Below are 15,731 nucleotides of genomic sequence, written 5' to 3'. Positions count from 1 at the left end.
AGGATGATCAAGAAGGCGTTGAGCGTGATAATATTACTGATGGTCAAGACCTATCACAGTCAAGGAGAGCTACGATGGGGGATCCTATCGGTGTTCCCGAGGCCGATGCCAGTTAGGCACGATGCCCGCCTTTTTAACAAAACCATGGATCTCCCGTACCTCACACTGGATGTGGAAGAAGCGCCCATCAGAAAAAATCGATCCATTTCCCTAAACGGAAGCTTGTGCTTCCAATTGGTTAAAAATGCATCTGCCCTTTCTCCAGGCATCCTGCTCTTATCTCAAGCAGCAGTTATCTTTTAGGTAATTGGACTGGCGAGTTTGATGAGATGCTGGAGAAGCTGCGGATTGCCATTGTGATTGTCAATTCCACGCGAATGGATCCCGGATTTGTGGAGGGGCTCCAGTCCTGGATTTCCTCCACTGTTTCCTGGTTTAAGGAGTGGGTGGGAGTTGGAATGTTTTTAGCCTGCTGCTTGGGTGGATGCGTGGTCTGCCTATGGTTGGTCTGTCGCCTTCGAGCCCAAACCAGTAGGGACAAAGTTGTTATTTCGCAAGCATTAGCCGCCTTGGAGAGTGGATCCTCACCCCAAATTTGGCTGTCGGCCCTGAGAGGTCATTAAGCCTTATCATTTCGCATAGCCCTAGCACCCCGAGGGATCTGGGGATCCCATTGCACCGGGACGGGTATGTGACTGATAACTTGGAACAGGGTGCAAGGCAAGTGCACTGCACTTGAGAAGAATTTTCCTCTCAAGAAGAGCACGTTGGGCTGCAAGTGGTTTGATGCCCAAGATCCCACCTCTGCAAAAAAGGCATCGGACGGGCCTGGTCGTCACTGGGGAAGGCGCCCCCCAGGCGAAGGCCAGTGCAAGGTCCTCTCTTTGAGACAGAGGCCCGACCTCTACTCTTACCTGTTACCAAAACAAAAAGGGGGAACTGCAGAGAGCCAGGACAAACGCCATCACAAGATGGCACCCACTTCCTTGCAGCTTAGAGGTAAACAACTCCACGTTAGGCAGTGCTTGGGGGGACTGCGGGTCCCTAGCCTTGCACATGCACCACCATTGTAAATCCTGAGCCAATCCCGTGGCACCTGGTGACGGTAGAAGGCAGACAGCCAATCCTGAAGCGACCTGTGTTCCAAACCCTATATAAGCGGCTGTATTTCCTTGCTCGCTCTCTTGCGCTTAAGCTCTCCCTTCAACTAAAAGGCTCTCCAATAAAGTGTGATCTGAGAAGACTCCTGGTGTGGTGGTCGTTCTTCCTTGCTGGCCGAGAAGGCGTTCGCCGCAAGCAATATCAAAGCCCTATCTGCTCAATAAGAAGCTCATTTGAAAAAAAAAACTGCAAAGTGCACATCAGGCAAAGGCAAGCAGTCAGAGCCTACCACCAATAGAGCAACAACATATATCTCAGAAAAAGGAAACAAGTTCAGATCGTGCTCATCCTTATCCCTGATTTCAATAATACATATACACCCCCTACACACACACACACGCACACACACACACACACACACACACACACACACACACACAAAATGAATGTATGCAACAGCTCAACCTACTCACATCCACTCAACATGAATCAAAGATCTTCCTGTAATATTTGAAACTTTAAGTTTCAAGTCTTGTACATAATTGATAATAGATGCATAAGTAATATTTTCTGAATAGCACTGTGCTATGAAAGTGAGAGTTCATGATGATTATAACTACTTAAAACATCTCTGAATCTCAAAAAAATTCAACAACAAACAATCCGAATTTTGGGACTGCATTTCTACCAGCTATTCTGCAAAGACTTAATAAGAAGATACTTATGAGACCCAAAAAATAAATACTAAATTCAATTGATACCTGAGTAAGTGAAGAGAAAGATGAGAGACACTGATCAGAGAGACCTATGCTGCCTCCAGTTCTCAGCCAGCTGTACACTGTGGCATCTTTGCTGCTGCTGGACCTTAGTTGTCTTCTCCAGTGCAGTGGCCACACTGGGGTTGGATTGGGCGTGATAGGGAGATGAGTGTAGGCCACATGGGAGGCCACACTGGAGTTGGGGCTTGGGGAGGTGGGGAGGGGAGAGGAGGCCCTGGCAAAAGCTGAAGTGAGGCAGGGAATCAGAGGCTCAGGAAGCAGCATGCCCAAAGGCTGCCTGGTTCTGGAGAGTGTCTGTGAGGTGGGGTTTTTGGGGCAGATTCCATGGGGCCTGGTGGCCTGGTGAGAAGAGAAAGGAATCTCAAGTACTGCAAAGGCAGACAATGAAAATTAAGATCACAGTGGCTGAACAATTTCAACAACAAAGGTGGGGACATGGAGGTAAACTCTGGGGATGGGGAGGACGGCAGCTCTGGGACAGTGGCGTTCAATCCTTTCTGGACATACCTGGAAGTGTGTGAGGGCTGGCTTCACCACAGGTTTGACCTCACTCGACTTGAACGGGCACCCGGAATGGTCACTTCAGCCTCAGCCTGCCCCATAGAGCCAGACTGGCATAAATGCTGAAGACCAGGCAGTGGCTGGGAGGCTATGCCCAGCAGGGTGGAGGAAGCATGGCTAGTGGGTGCAGCTCCAGCCCAGACAGGCCCAGGGCCACCGTGGATGTTCGGACTGTAGATCTGGAACAGGCACTGTGCCCCAGACCAGTGGGGCTTCCAGCGACTTGCGTGGTGGCCACCACGTGCATGTTGGGAACTTCATAAGCATGGCCCAGGCATCTCCACGGAAAGGTGCATTCACTCCTGTGCCTCTCCTGTCTTCTGGACTTTCGCTATTCTCCTGCTTCCTGCTGAAGTACCAGGCAATAGACCCAACAAAGGCCAGGAGGGAGCCGTTGCCAATGTAAATGCAGAAGGGTCGTTTATTACAGCTCGAGCTGGACTCACAAACCTTCCCTGACACAGCAGGTCAGAAATTGTGAGTCCCAATCTCTTGTTCAGCAGGGTTTTGTATTGTGTATGAAGCAGGTGGAAGGATCATTACAACACTGATTTTGTGATAGGTCAGTGGTTCGGAGTGAATCTAGTCTTAAGTTTATTGGTTGGGGTATGATCATTTCCAGTAAGGGCAGGGACTTTCTAGCTTAGCAGTTACAGGATAGGTTGAATGATACATAGCAAGCATATTATAAGTTGGGGTAGGTGGGACCAATCACAGGAATGCTGAGGGCGCTATTCCTGGATTATTTCCTGGCCTAAATTGCTTCCTGATAGAGTTCAGAGATAATCGGTCAGGGCAGTCTGAGATTCCTGGACAGATCAGGGCTGTCTGATTTCTTAGTTATTTTTACTGTTACATTTTCTTAGAACGTGAACTGACACTCTTTTTCCAGTAGCAGATAACAGATGTTTTCCTTAGAGTTTCTGAAATCACTGCCAACTTATTTGTCCTTTCACTGACACTTCCAACTACAGGAGTCAACTTCTCCACGCCAATGACAGGCCATCTCGGAGATATTCACAGGGCTATGTTTCCTCTCTCCATTTCAGGCCTTTCTACTGAAAGAACATCCTTACTAAAAACTTTTTAGTTTTTTATAGTGAGGAAGAAAAGCAAGGCCTAGTTGCAGCCATCGAACCAAGAATTGAGGGCCATGGCTGGAGCAAAACACCCTGAGAAAAGATGGATTCATTTTTGTCAAAGACACAAGGCTCTATGGGAACTCTCATTCTAACTGATTTTCTTCCTAGTAATATATTCACAGAATATGTAGACTATGTAATAATGAAAAATGACATATGCATAATATTTGTGAATATGGAGGGAAGTAAGAAAAACTGCAATGGCCAGAAGTAACTGGTTCTTTGAAAGAGAGCTGCTAGGTACTCTGTTTGGCCTCTAAGCCTTTTAGCACAGTATTTTGTATTGCATTCAAACATATGAAGTTCTTGAAAAGTAAAATCAGGACAAATAGTTAAAAATAAGTTAATTTTCCTAATAAATTATCACAAACTGCATCTTTAAATTCAGAGGTACTTAACATGAAATTTTTCTCACGTTAAATTGCCTTTTGTTCTACCGAAGAGTTGATATTCGAAAATTCCCAAAGAGAATTATTTTTTTTCTTCCTTTTTAAGGAAGAAAAAGTGAAGTCCACCTGTTCCTGCTGTGAGCTGTTTCTTCCACTTACTGCCCAGTTGCTGTCAATACTCATCCCCATAGGAGACAAGCAGCTCACATCCTGCCTTGATGAAATGACAGGTTTGGTAGAAGATCTACCTGTGGTACTGAAAGGCCCTCAGATTCTGTTTCTCAGCATACCTGCCACAGTTCATATACCTAAAGTTGAAGCAGGCACAGGAAGGAAACATAAGAGTGTAAGTTTCTGCTCCCTTTGGATCTACTCCTAATACTCATCCACTCTAGAACTCTAAGTGCACTGTTTTCAAAGCCCAGTTCCAGACTTCTCTCAATCCTGATTTGTCACAAATAGATTGATATCCAGATTCTCTAAATTGAGTTAATGTTTATGTCATAGACTTGGGTGGGGGCATGTACTCGGTTTCTAGATTAGCACACATCATTTGACATTTGGCCCAAGTAATTTTCCTTAGATTGGACTCACTCATGCACCTGTCTCCACTATGTTCCCATAGAAATTCAGAGAACCCATTGTCTTATAAAGAGAATAAAGGGAAATTTGTTTATTCATGATGTCGGTTCATGATAAGACAATGGTTCCCCATGGCACAGGGCTGCAGCACATATCATAGACCCACTGCTTTCTGAAACTCACCACTGCTCCAACTCTGCTTCAACGTGTTTGTGTGTACCTTAATAGACTAAAATTCTTTCTTGTAGATTGTTAGGGCACTATGTACTTTGCAAAAACTAGGAAGAAAAATTATAGTTAAATACTCCTACAATGAAATTGTTATTTCTGTCTCCACATGTGTTTCACAATTACTCAGGGAATATGATTTATTCAACTACTGAGGGTAATTCTTTGACTCGGATACAGTATGTGCTTTATAGATGCAGGATCTATGAATGAAGTTAGGTCCTTTGGTTTTCTATTCTGATGTGTTAATTTTGTCTCTCATGGAAATTTTTATTTTGATACAGTACACATATATATGCATACATACTTACATACATAGCAGAGCTATGATTGAATGTGGTAACTAAACTTACCTCTTGCAATACAAGCACTCTACCACTTGAAGCATGAGCCCTTTTTGTGTTGTTTATTGTTGAGGTATTTTTTGTCTGTCAAGGGGTTTAAACTCTGTGCCTGAATGTTGTCCTTCAGCTGTTCAACTCAAGGCAAGCGCCCTACCACTTGAGCCACAGCGTCACTTTTGATTTTCTGGTGGTTTATTGGAGATAAGAGTTTCACAGCCTTTCTTCCATGGGCTGGATTTGAACCATGATACTCATATCTGAGCTTTCTGAGTAGCTACTTACAGGTTTGAGCCACCAGTGCATAGTTTATTTTTGAGGTGTTTTTTCCCCTGCTGTCCTGGGTTGCCATTCTGCTTGTGCTTGCATGGATTGCTGGAGATACTTCACTTTATACAGCCATTGTACTTCCAAATGTTCACCAACGTGCTCAGCCATTGGTAGTAATGGGGATCTTATAAAATTTTATGCTAGGACTGGCATCAGACTGAGATCACATCATCTCTATCTCAAAAGTCCAAATTAAAGGTTGAGCTATGGAACCCAGCTATACTATTTATATTTTTATTACTTTTCCCTCAAATATTCATAATTTTGAAAGCACCAAGTACAGCAAAAGAAAAATGGAGATATGGGAATCCATTGAGAAAGGTGTGATAATCAGGGTGCAAGTCTTCTGAGGAGAATATCCTCTTAGGAACCATGAAAATGACTGCTGGACTCACTCCAGTTGGCCTGGGATTTATTTTTTGCATCTACACATAGAAGTTTCTCCTTTTTGTGATCTGAGTTTCAGAAAGACAAGCTAAAGGCTTTTGAGTAATAATCGGCAAAATCACATTACTTGATTCCAGTGATGCTCTTTGAGCCTGCATGGATTCAGCAGTTGTGAACATATAAGATGCCGTCTACACATCTGAGGGGATTTGTCATAGTCCTAACAGAGGCTCCTTAAGCGTGGATGCACTTTGCATCTAACACACTCTGTTTATATGCACTATACTTTGATCCTAAATCAGCATGTCCATGTTTATGCAGATTCCACAAACACATACAACTATTTTGTCCATGTCCTAGCAATGTTTCATTGGAGGCACAGGAGGACACATGGAGTTAGAGAAAGGGGGGAAAGGGAAGGCATTTCTTACCATCCAGGAGTACCTATTGTCTGCATCTTCATCTTCTATGATCAAGCCCCCATAGGGGCTAAAGTGCAAACCCAATGGCAGATCAGATTCCTCATTCCATACTCTAAGCCTAGCCTGAGGAATACTGTACTGACGAATTCTCAGCCCAGTGGGCAGACTGAGGACTGAATGGTCATAATGCCCCTTGTCCAAAACATTGTCTCTTACAAATATAGGTGGTCCATGAACAGTGTAGCTGGTGATGAAGTGCTGACATTGCTCACAATCTGAAGCAAGAGCAGCAAAAATTAGTCAAGAAATATGTACATTCCCAGATTTAACAATCATGAGAAAGAGCACAGAATGCATATCATTGTCGCTTAGTTCTTCATGTGAAGTTACTAGAGTAAACCAGTAATCGGGGGCAAAATGAGCTGATGAATTATTATAAAAGCACATTTGCCTTCTGTTTGAGGAAGCACAGAGGGTTACTTACACAGGTAATCATCATCGTGGGGTTTACGGATATCTTCATAAGCTGTACATGCTCATTTTTACCTCCTTTTTCCTACGTCCAAGTTGAAAAACAATGGTTAGTTAAGTTGGGGATCAACAATGTTTGTCCCTATTTCTTCAGAAAAGTAAAATCTCTTACTATCAAATTATCATCTATTCTTCTCACATACTCCGGTCCCCCATTAACCTTTGACTCAGAGATACAAAGACTTCATTATAACACTAACTACAAGTTTCTAATTCAATTTTAAGTTTTGGCCATTCCCATTTTCAGGTTTAATTTCTACTTCATTAAATTTCTTATAAAGTGGTCATTGATGAATTTATTCATTCAGAATATGTGTTGAGTGTATGTTAAGTATTGAGCAAAGATGTGGACATACAGGATTGAAAATGTGTGGTCCCAGATATATCAGATACTTTGCGTTTATCTGTTATTTTACCTTTTACTTATCGTTTTCAGACAACATGCAGGTTGTACACATTTTTCTTGCCAGTCCTGGGGCTTGAACTCATGGCCTGGCCACTGTCCCTGTGCTTCTTTTGCTCAAGGCTAGCACTCAATAACTTGAGCCACATTGCCACCTCTTGCCTTTTCTGTTCATGTGGTTCTAAGGAATAGAACCAAGGGCTTCATTCATACAAGACACATACTCTACAACTAAGCCACATTCCCAGAGCAGTCTGTGCATCTTTATCCATGTTCTTCAGATTAACATTCAGAAGTTCAGGGAGATTGTAAAATGTGTCATGGCCTAAGTGCCTCCAGGTGGATAATAACCCAAGTGTGTAACTTCATTGTCAAATTCTTATGTGCTGCTCATTGGAAACCTAATTATTAGTTCCACAGCTTAGTTCAGCCAATGTTTGAACTTTCCAAACTCCACCTCACATAATCAGATTACCCTCATCAACCTTGTTAGAATTTCCAAAATTAGTAAATTTCCCAAATTATTTTCTCTTACCCAATTTTTGTTTGCAGTGTTGTCCTTGTGTATTTGCTTCTCCAGGAGGGAACACTGGTTTCTGGGCCTCTTCTAATCCACTTGACTTTGAGAAATTTGTAATTCCTGAGAACTTCTTCAAACTAGGTTCCTTACCTAAGGTTGTCTTGGGCATTCCCTTCAATGAAAGTCACATATAGAATTAGAATCTATTTCCTAAGCCTTTCAACGCCTATCAGTTTTGTCTCAAATCCATATAAGTTAGACTGAGGGAGGGAGAGCACTTGAGAATACAAACCGAAGAGCAAACAAGGTCTGTGAATGAAGGAAATGAAGCTTGGAAGAAGACATGTCTAGTGGAGACATTTAATGAAAGAGAACACGGGGAAAGTGGAGAATTACAAAACTTGGCTGGAAAAAGATATAACAGAGCAGTGAGAATAGGAAGAAATTATTGGCAGAAATCTATATGGACAATTAAGTACATTCAAATTGCAACTAGTTATAAAAGATGACTTTGAAATTAGTTTGACTTTTTTCTATGTAATTTTGCCTGAAAAAGTATGTACCATCTAATAGTTGTATAAATTGGTATACATGTCTGTTTTTGAGGTGATAAGGTAAAAAAAAGTTTGATACGGTAAAAAAAGAAAATGTTCATCAGGCAGACTCTAGTGACTCGTGATTGTAATCCTAGTTATTTAGTAGGCTGAGATCTGAGCATTAAGCATGGCAGCCAGCCCAAGCAGTAGTTAGACTTATATCCACTTAACCACCATAAAAGACAGGAGTGGTATTGTGGTTCAAGTTGTTGAGTGCTAGCCTTGCTAGCACAAAAGGAAGGATCTGGAACAGTGATTAGGTCCTGATTGTAAGTCTCAGGCCCAGCACCAAAAAAATTTCACCAAAGAATCTTGTGAATTATTAAAATACAGCATCAATGGGACTAAGCATTTCTTTCTGCTTTTTTTTTTTTTCCGGTCCACGGCCTGGGCCTTTTCCCTGAGCATCTTTGGCTTGAGACTAGCACTTTACCACTTGAGCCACAGCACCATTTTCAGCTTGCTTTTCCTGTTTATGTGGTACTAAGGAATCAAACTGAGGCCTTCATGCATGCTAGGCAAGCACTCAACCATTAAGCTACATTCCAAGCCCCTAATTATTTGTTTTTGAGCCCTGATATAAATTTACTTTCTGTGACATCTCTAGTTGAAATAAATTAGTTGAAATTGATTTGAAGACGTTAACTTCAGTATTTCTCGAGCCTGTTACTTTTACTTAAATTTCAAAACTGATTAATTATTACATATATTGATTATAACTTATTGTTTATCCTGAAAATATTGAGGGGGGTTCAGTTGAGACTTCAGACCTCTGAAGAAAGATCAGTTATTGTCCAACCACTCAGACTCACATGTAGAGGCTACAGCTAAACAAACAACTATGGAAAGTTCCAGAATCAGCTAACTAAAGCTCAGAAGAAGGGACCAATCCTCCTCTTCCTCAAAGAATTGACATTTGAAATTAGCCTCAGAAGGATATGTATCTATGTGAAATATTATGTCACTTTTTTTAGTTGTCACTAAACTTTCCTTAAAACTTACAAATAGTGTGGATTTATTGGTGCATCTATCAATTTGTTATAACAAAATGAAGAGTGATTGGAACAAAGATTGGAACAATCATTCAGTGAATGGTGTGAAGGTGTGAATGGCTAAGATAGATAAGACTTTATAATGCTGTGTAAGTCTTTATGAACTTGTAAGTGCCTTTAGAGAAAATGTATTGGTAGACTTCACCACCACTAGGTGTGATCTCAGACACAATACATTTTTAGATTTCAGTTTTCTCATCACGTAAGTGATTATAGTTTACTATTTGCCTCATTATGTTGTTGTAATATTCAAGTCTATTTGTTCATGCGACATTTAAAATAAAGTCTAAAATATTGTGAAAATAAAATAAGTGGTAGTGATTATTGTGGATATGAATTGAATCTTAGAATGAATATGATAAGAACAGAAGAGATCAGGAAAAGGAAGCAGATGTTCCTAGGGCTTCTTCTCTTACTTGGAACCATGAAGAAAGTTTACTCATCAATACAATTTGGGAGACATTTATCTTCTGACGCTTACCCTGTTCAGTTCTGAACGTCACCCAAGAAGGTTTGACTAAAAGTAATGAGAAATCTGGATTTTGGTTACAAAATATCTCCAAACTGTGGATTCTCATTTTTGACAGCAAATCTCAGCCAGAGAGAAAAGACTCTATTTTAGGAAAATGTTTTCTGAATTATCATTAAGGCTTGTCCCTATATTTTTTTCTTAAATTTCTTCAAACCTAGACAAAACCCATCTTTGCTTCACTCTGTGTTCATAAGCTATCTGTTATAATTTAATTGGATTTGATGACAAAAAACACTAAGCAAATTAGGAACAAGAGGGAAAGATTATTTAGTTAAATAGCATACATCATGGTCAACTTAGTTTTATTTCAGTGATGAAGGATTGTTTAACACACATAAATCTTAATGTGCAATGCAACATGTAAGCAGATCAAGGACAAAAATCACACACTCATTTCTCTGGATGCAGAAAAAGCCTTTGACAAAAGTAAATATTCTTCTTTTTTTTTTTTTTGGTCAGTGGTGGGGCTTGACCTCGGGGCCTGTGTGCTATCCCTCAGCTCTTCAGCTCAAGGCAAGCATTCAATCATTGAGGCACAGCACTACTTCCAGTTTTCTGGTCGTTTATTGGAGATAAGAGCTTCACGGACTTTCCTGCCCGGCCTGGCTTTGAACTGTGATCCTCAGAGCTCAGCCTACTGAGAAGTCAAGATTACAGGTGTAATGCCCCATTAAAGTCAGCATTCTTTTATCATAAAACCCTTGAAGAAACTAGTGATACTGGGTATATATCTCGATAGGATTAGGGGTATATGTGAAAAATTAAATCATTTCTGCTAATAGCAGGAATGACACAAATGTTTATTTTTTCACTCTTTTCCCATATTGAATGCAATCAAGCCACAGAAATAAGCAAAGATAAAGAAATAAATAGGTCAAAAGAGAAGAAACCATTTAAATTATGCTTGTTCACAGATAACATGATCCTATATTTAAAAGATCCTAAAAATTTCCAGAGAAAAATTCTAGATCTGATAAATGCTATTGGAAATGTGCCAGAATATTTGATCAACATGTAAAAATCATCAGCTTGTCTGCCAACAATGAACAGTCTGGGAAAGAAATCAGAAAAATCACAATAGTCTCAAAAAATTAGCTTAAGATTGTGCTTAACTAATGAAGTAAAAGACTTCTATAACGAAAAGTATAAAACCTCAAATAGAACTGAAAGCCAACCTGGCCAGGTAAGTTTGTGAGACTCTTATTTCCAATTAAGCACCAGAAAATAGGAAGTGGTGCTGTGGTTCAATTGGTAGAGTGCTCACCTTGAGTTGAAGAAGTCAGAGATAACACTCAAGGCAACTGTCAAGACTGACGATGATGATGATGATGATGATGATGATGATGATGATGATGATGATGATGGTGATGATAATAATAATAAAGTTAAAAATTGGCACAATGGATTGCATTTCATTCTTCCAAAATTATAAGTTGAATTCCCAATCCTCAAAATATTATTTGGAGATGGAGCCTTTGGTAGGTAATTAGGGTAAGATGACATCATGGAGGTGAGGCCCGAGATGGATTTAACTTTCACAGAAAAAGAAAAGAAAGATCCTTTCCATCTCAACTGTTCTTCCATTCCCAGTCATGAACATATCAAGATTTCATGTAGATACACAATGAGATATAGGCCATCTACAAACCTAAAATAGATCCTTCATCAGAACCCAGTCACACTAGCGTACTGGTTTGAATTTTCAAGCTTTTAGAACTATAAGAAATAAATTTTTATTTAATTAACTCACTGTATAATATTTGGTTATGGCAGAATTAGTTGAACACACAATGATAAAAACACTGGAATTCACCGATTTTTACAAAGAAGATACATAAATCTTTGTATGTGGCTAACAAATGTATGAAAATATGCTCAATATTACTAAGCAGTAGGGAAATGTAAGTAAAATGTCAATGACTCTTTAGGATGCTTACCATAAAAGTAAATAAAAGGATACTGGATGCTGGGCACTGGTGGCTCTCGCCTGTAATCCTAGCTGAGGAGGCTGAGGTCTGATCATGGAGCAAAGCCAGCCTGGGCAGGAAAGTCTGTAAAACCAAAACACCAGAAGTGCCGCTATGGCTAAAGTGGTAGAGCACTAGCTTTCAGCTAAAGAACTGAGGGACAGCACCCAGGCCCAGAGTTCAAGCCCCACGACCAATAAAATAATGGAACCTTTGCTCGCTGCTGGTAGAAATATAAAATAGTGCAGTTGCCTTGGGAAATAGTATGAAAAGCACTCTAAAAATTAAAAGCATTACTAGCTTATTATCTAGCAATCTAATTCCTAATATACATAGAGACAGGAAAGAAGGAGGAATGGAAAAAAGTAAGGAAACAAGGAATGTAAATAGATCCTAAATAGATATTGGCACATTCAGTATAACTGCAGCATTATTAATTCTATTGACAGTTGTAAAGAAGTTGCATAGGAAAACATAGACATTATATATGAGTTCCAAATTACATAACTACATAAAGGAAGAACAGTTAAGTTTCACCTGTCTTTTCCCAGGTTTATCCAATGTGAATAACATAGACAGGGGTAACATTTCCACAGTCTATCCTGGATCTTTGGCACAGAGTACATTGCAGATTCCATGTTCAATTCAAATCAAAGACATCAGGCTGCAACCTTGTGATTTCTGTCACCGTTCTCTCTGTCTGGTCTGTTCTTTCTATGTGAACTCTCTAAGTGAAGACATTTGACCACATAACCCCTCTGTGATATATAAGTGCATACCACACTGGAAACCCTTCAAAAGCACAATCTTACTTGGGTCAATTTGACCAAAAGATGAAGAATACAAAAATCTTGAACAGAGAATCAAGTGGACCAATCTCTCCATGACTCTAGTAGCATTTATTCTTCTCTCAACTCCAGTAAGAAATTGGTTCTATTTTTGACAGTTTCCATTTTTGTTGTGATTGTTCAATGTCTTTCTCTGCGTGGTTACTTCACTAAATGGACTACTTTCCATGTTCTTTCATGAGATTGCAAATGACTGCAAATAAGTCAACAAATATATGTTTTCCAGGTGTTAGAAAATCAATGCATCAAGAAAACATGGAATATAATATTGTATCAAATTGCTGTATGTACTTAACTACGTAATAGAAAGTGATGAGGATCACTTTTTACTTGAATTTTACCCTACTAAACATCTAGCAGAGTCCTGCCTCTATCTATGTTTCTCTCATCCCTTGGATTTTTGCAACCATCTTCTAACAAGCTTCTCTTTTGCCACGTTTCTAATTTTTTACATTGCTATCAGATTTTTTACCAAAACTATTTTTAATAGTGTTTTGATAAGTTATCTGAAGAGAGCGAGAGAAAGGGACAGCAGTGGTGATAGAGAGATGCTCATCTTCCTAACAACTCCAATTTCATCCTCCAGAAGAGTGAGAAAAATCAGGCTCTTACCATCATCCATAATGATATTTTATTATAACTCACTCAACAAAACAGCAGAATAAGTTAAGAGTGAGTCAATTACAAGTGGCTCATCTCCAGTGATTAATTAAGCACTGAAATCATTTTGGTGTTACTCATCCATAACCAAATACAGAATTCTCTTCTTTTTATTCACCATCCAAAGAAACCCAAAGTGGATCTATGGCTCAGGTGGTAGAGCAATAGCCTTGAGCAAAAATGTTTAAGGGCAGTTCCTAGACTCTGAGTTTAAATTGTAAGATTTATGTCCGCACACAAAGAAAATGTGTTCCCAAATATGTGTCCTCCCATGTTCTTTGAATGTTATATGAATGATCTAGGGATAAAAGGTGTCCAGACAGATTTTAGGCTCGTGCACATTTTGTAATAAACAATATCTTCCATTCAAAAACTGAACTGGAAATAGTGTCATCTGTGTTATGAGGAATGGACCACACATACTGTGGAGACTTTAAGGGAGCAGTGGAGAAATCTTTGTTCTCATGTCCTGGGCTTAACTCAGGACAGTCTTTTCACATCTATTGTTCCCCAAAGAAGTGGGTGATCATCTGACTCCAGTCTCAAAGGGCTGGAACTCTTATTTCTGAGAAGAGTATATAAAATTATCTTGATAAGTCATTGCTTATTATACAGACACAGTAAACAACTTTATGCTTTTAATCACTCTGCATGCCTGAAAGTAATAATGCTCATCACTTGTGTCCAAATCTTTGAATAATATTCAAGTATATATATCCTACTCAAAACAATGAAGGGATAAGAATTCTTGGTTCAGTGAATGCTTAAGAGTAAAAAAAGATTTCCCATTACACCTAGTTACCTCTTCAATGAAGGATTTCTCTTCATAAATTACGGAGATCTGTGACAACAATTTTCCCACATTGGGTTTCTTTTCTGTGTTAATGTTCCAATGCTTGCTGAAAGTTGACATCCAGTTGATAGACTTCCTCTAATGCTTACTTTTACGGAGATGCTGTCGTGTGTCCAAGTCTTTGGTACCTGTTGAGATATAACTTTTTGCTGAATGTGTTTCTTTATTTGTTGTATTTAGTTTCTGTCTTGCGGATTTTCTCAATTTCACTGAGGACTGACTTCAGATTAAATGTCATTGAACATTTGTTCCATTCATTAGGTTTCGTTTCTCCTATATGTCAGTTCTCTGATCAACAATGAGGTATGCCTCCCAGATGAAAATCTCTACACACTGGTAATATTCATCAGGTTTCTCTCCTGTGTGTGTTCTATAAATTAACGTGAACGTGTGTTTCTGGTGCAAACAGAGGGATGAATTCTTTTTTAAAAAACACACTTGTTGCATTCATAGAATTTCTCTCATTTCAGTGTTCAGTGAAGAATGCTCAGCTGAGCCTTCTGGGTAAAAGGCTGGAAAGTTGCTGCATTCGTGAGACTTCTCTCGCTTGTTGGTGCTCTGATGCAAACTGAGTTTTCTTCCAGGTGAAAGACTTTCCACATTTATTACGCTCCTGAAATTTCTCACCTGTGTGAATTCCATTATGCTTACTGAGGTCTGGACTCTGGTTGAAGGATATTTCACACCTGTTACATTCACAAAATTTCTCTCTTGTGTGTCTTCTCTGATGATCAGTAAGTTCTGCTTCCGTGTAAAGACTTTCCACCCTTAATACATTCAGAAACTTTCTTACCTGTGTGTGTGTTTTTGATGGATGTTAAGGTCTGCCTTCTCAGTAAAAGATTTTCCACACAGGACACATTCATAAGGTTTCTCTCCTGTGTGTCTTCTGTTTTTGTTAAGTAAGGTTTGCCTTATGGGTGAAAGATTTTCCACACTGGATACATTCATATGGTTTCTATCCTGTATGTGTTCTCTGATGTTTGTTAAGGTGTACCTTCCAAGTGAAAGAATTTCCACACGTTACAATCATAAGGTTTCTGTCCAGTGTGTCATCTCTGATGGACAGTAAGTGGTGCCATCTGGATGACAGACTTTACATATTTTTCATATTCATAAAGTTTTTCTCCTGTGCGTTCTCTGATGGAGTGTAATGTGTGCCTTCTGGGTGAGAAACATTCATAAGGTTTTACTTAAGTGTGTCTTTCTGATGATCAGTAAAAGCTGCCTTACAGGTGAAAAACATTGCACTCTCGATACATATGTAAGATGTCTCTCCTGTGTTTTTTCTCTGATGATTAGTAACAGCTTCCTTCCAGGTGAAGGATGTTACATACTCGATACATTCATAAGGTGTCTCTACAGTGTGGATTCTCTGATGGATGTGAAGGTCTTCTTTTTGGACGAAAGACTTTACATACATGATATAATCATAAGGTCTTTCTCCTGGGTGTCTTCTCTGATGATCAGTAAGGACTGCCTTCTTGGTAAAAGACTCTCCAAACCT

At 39.7% G+C, this 15,731-nt stretch overlaps 1 pseudogene; it reads right to left on the bottom strand.

Moving 5' to 3' along the window:
- Nucleotides 1-363: 363 nt before the first annotated feature.
- The window catches only part of LOC122095507, a 79,002-nt pseudogene continuing 63,634 nt past the window's right edge, over nt 364-15,731 (bottom strand).

This window comes from Dipodomys spectabilis, unplaced genomic scaffold, assembly GCF_019054845.1.
Source record: "Dipodomys spectabilis isolate Male_0828 unplaced genomic scaffold, ASM1905484v1 ptg000355l, whole genome shotgun sequence".
Taxonomy (NCBI): Eukaryota; Metazoa; Chordata; class Mammalia; order Rodentia; family Heteromyidae; genus Dipodomys; species Dipodomys spectabilis.
This window is presented reverse-complemented; position numbering and strand designations above follow the sequence as displayed.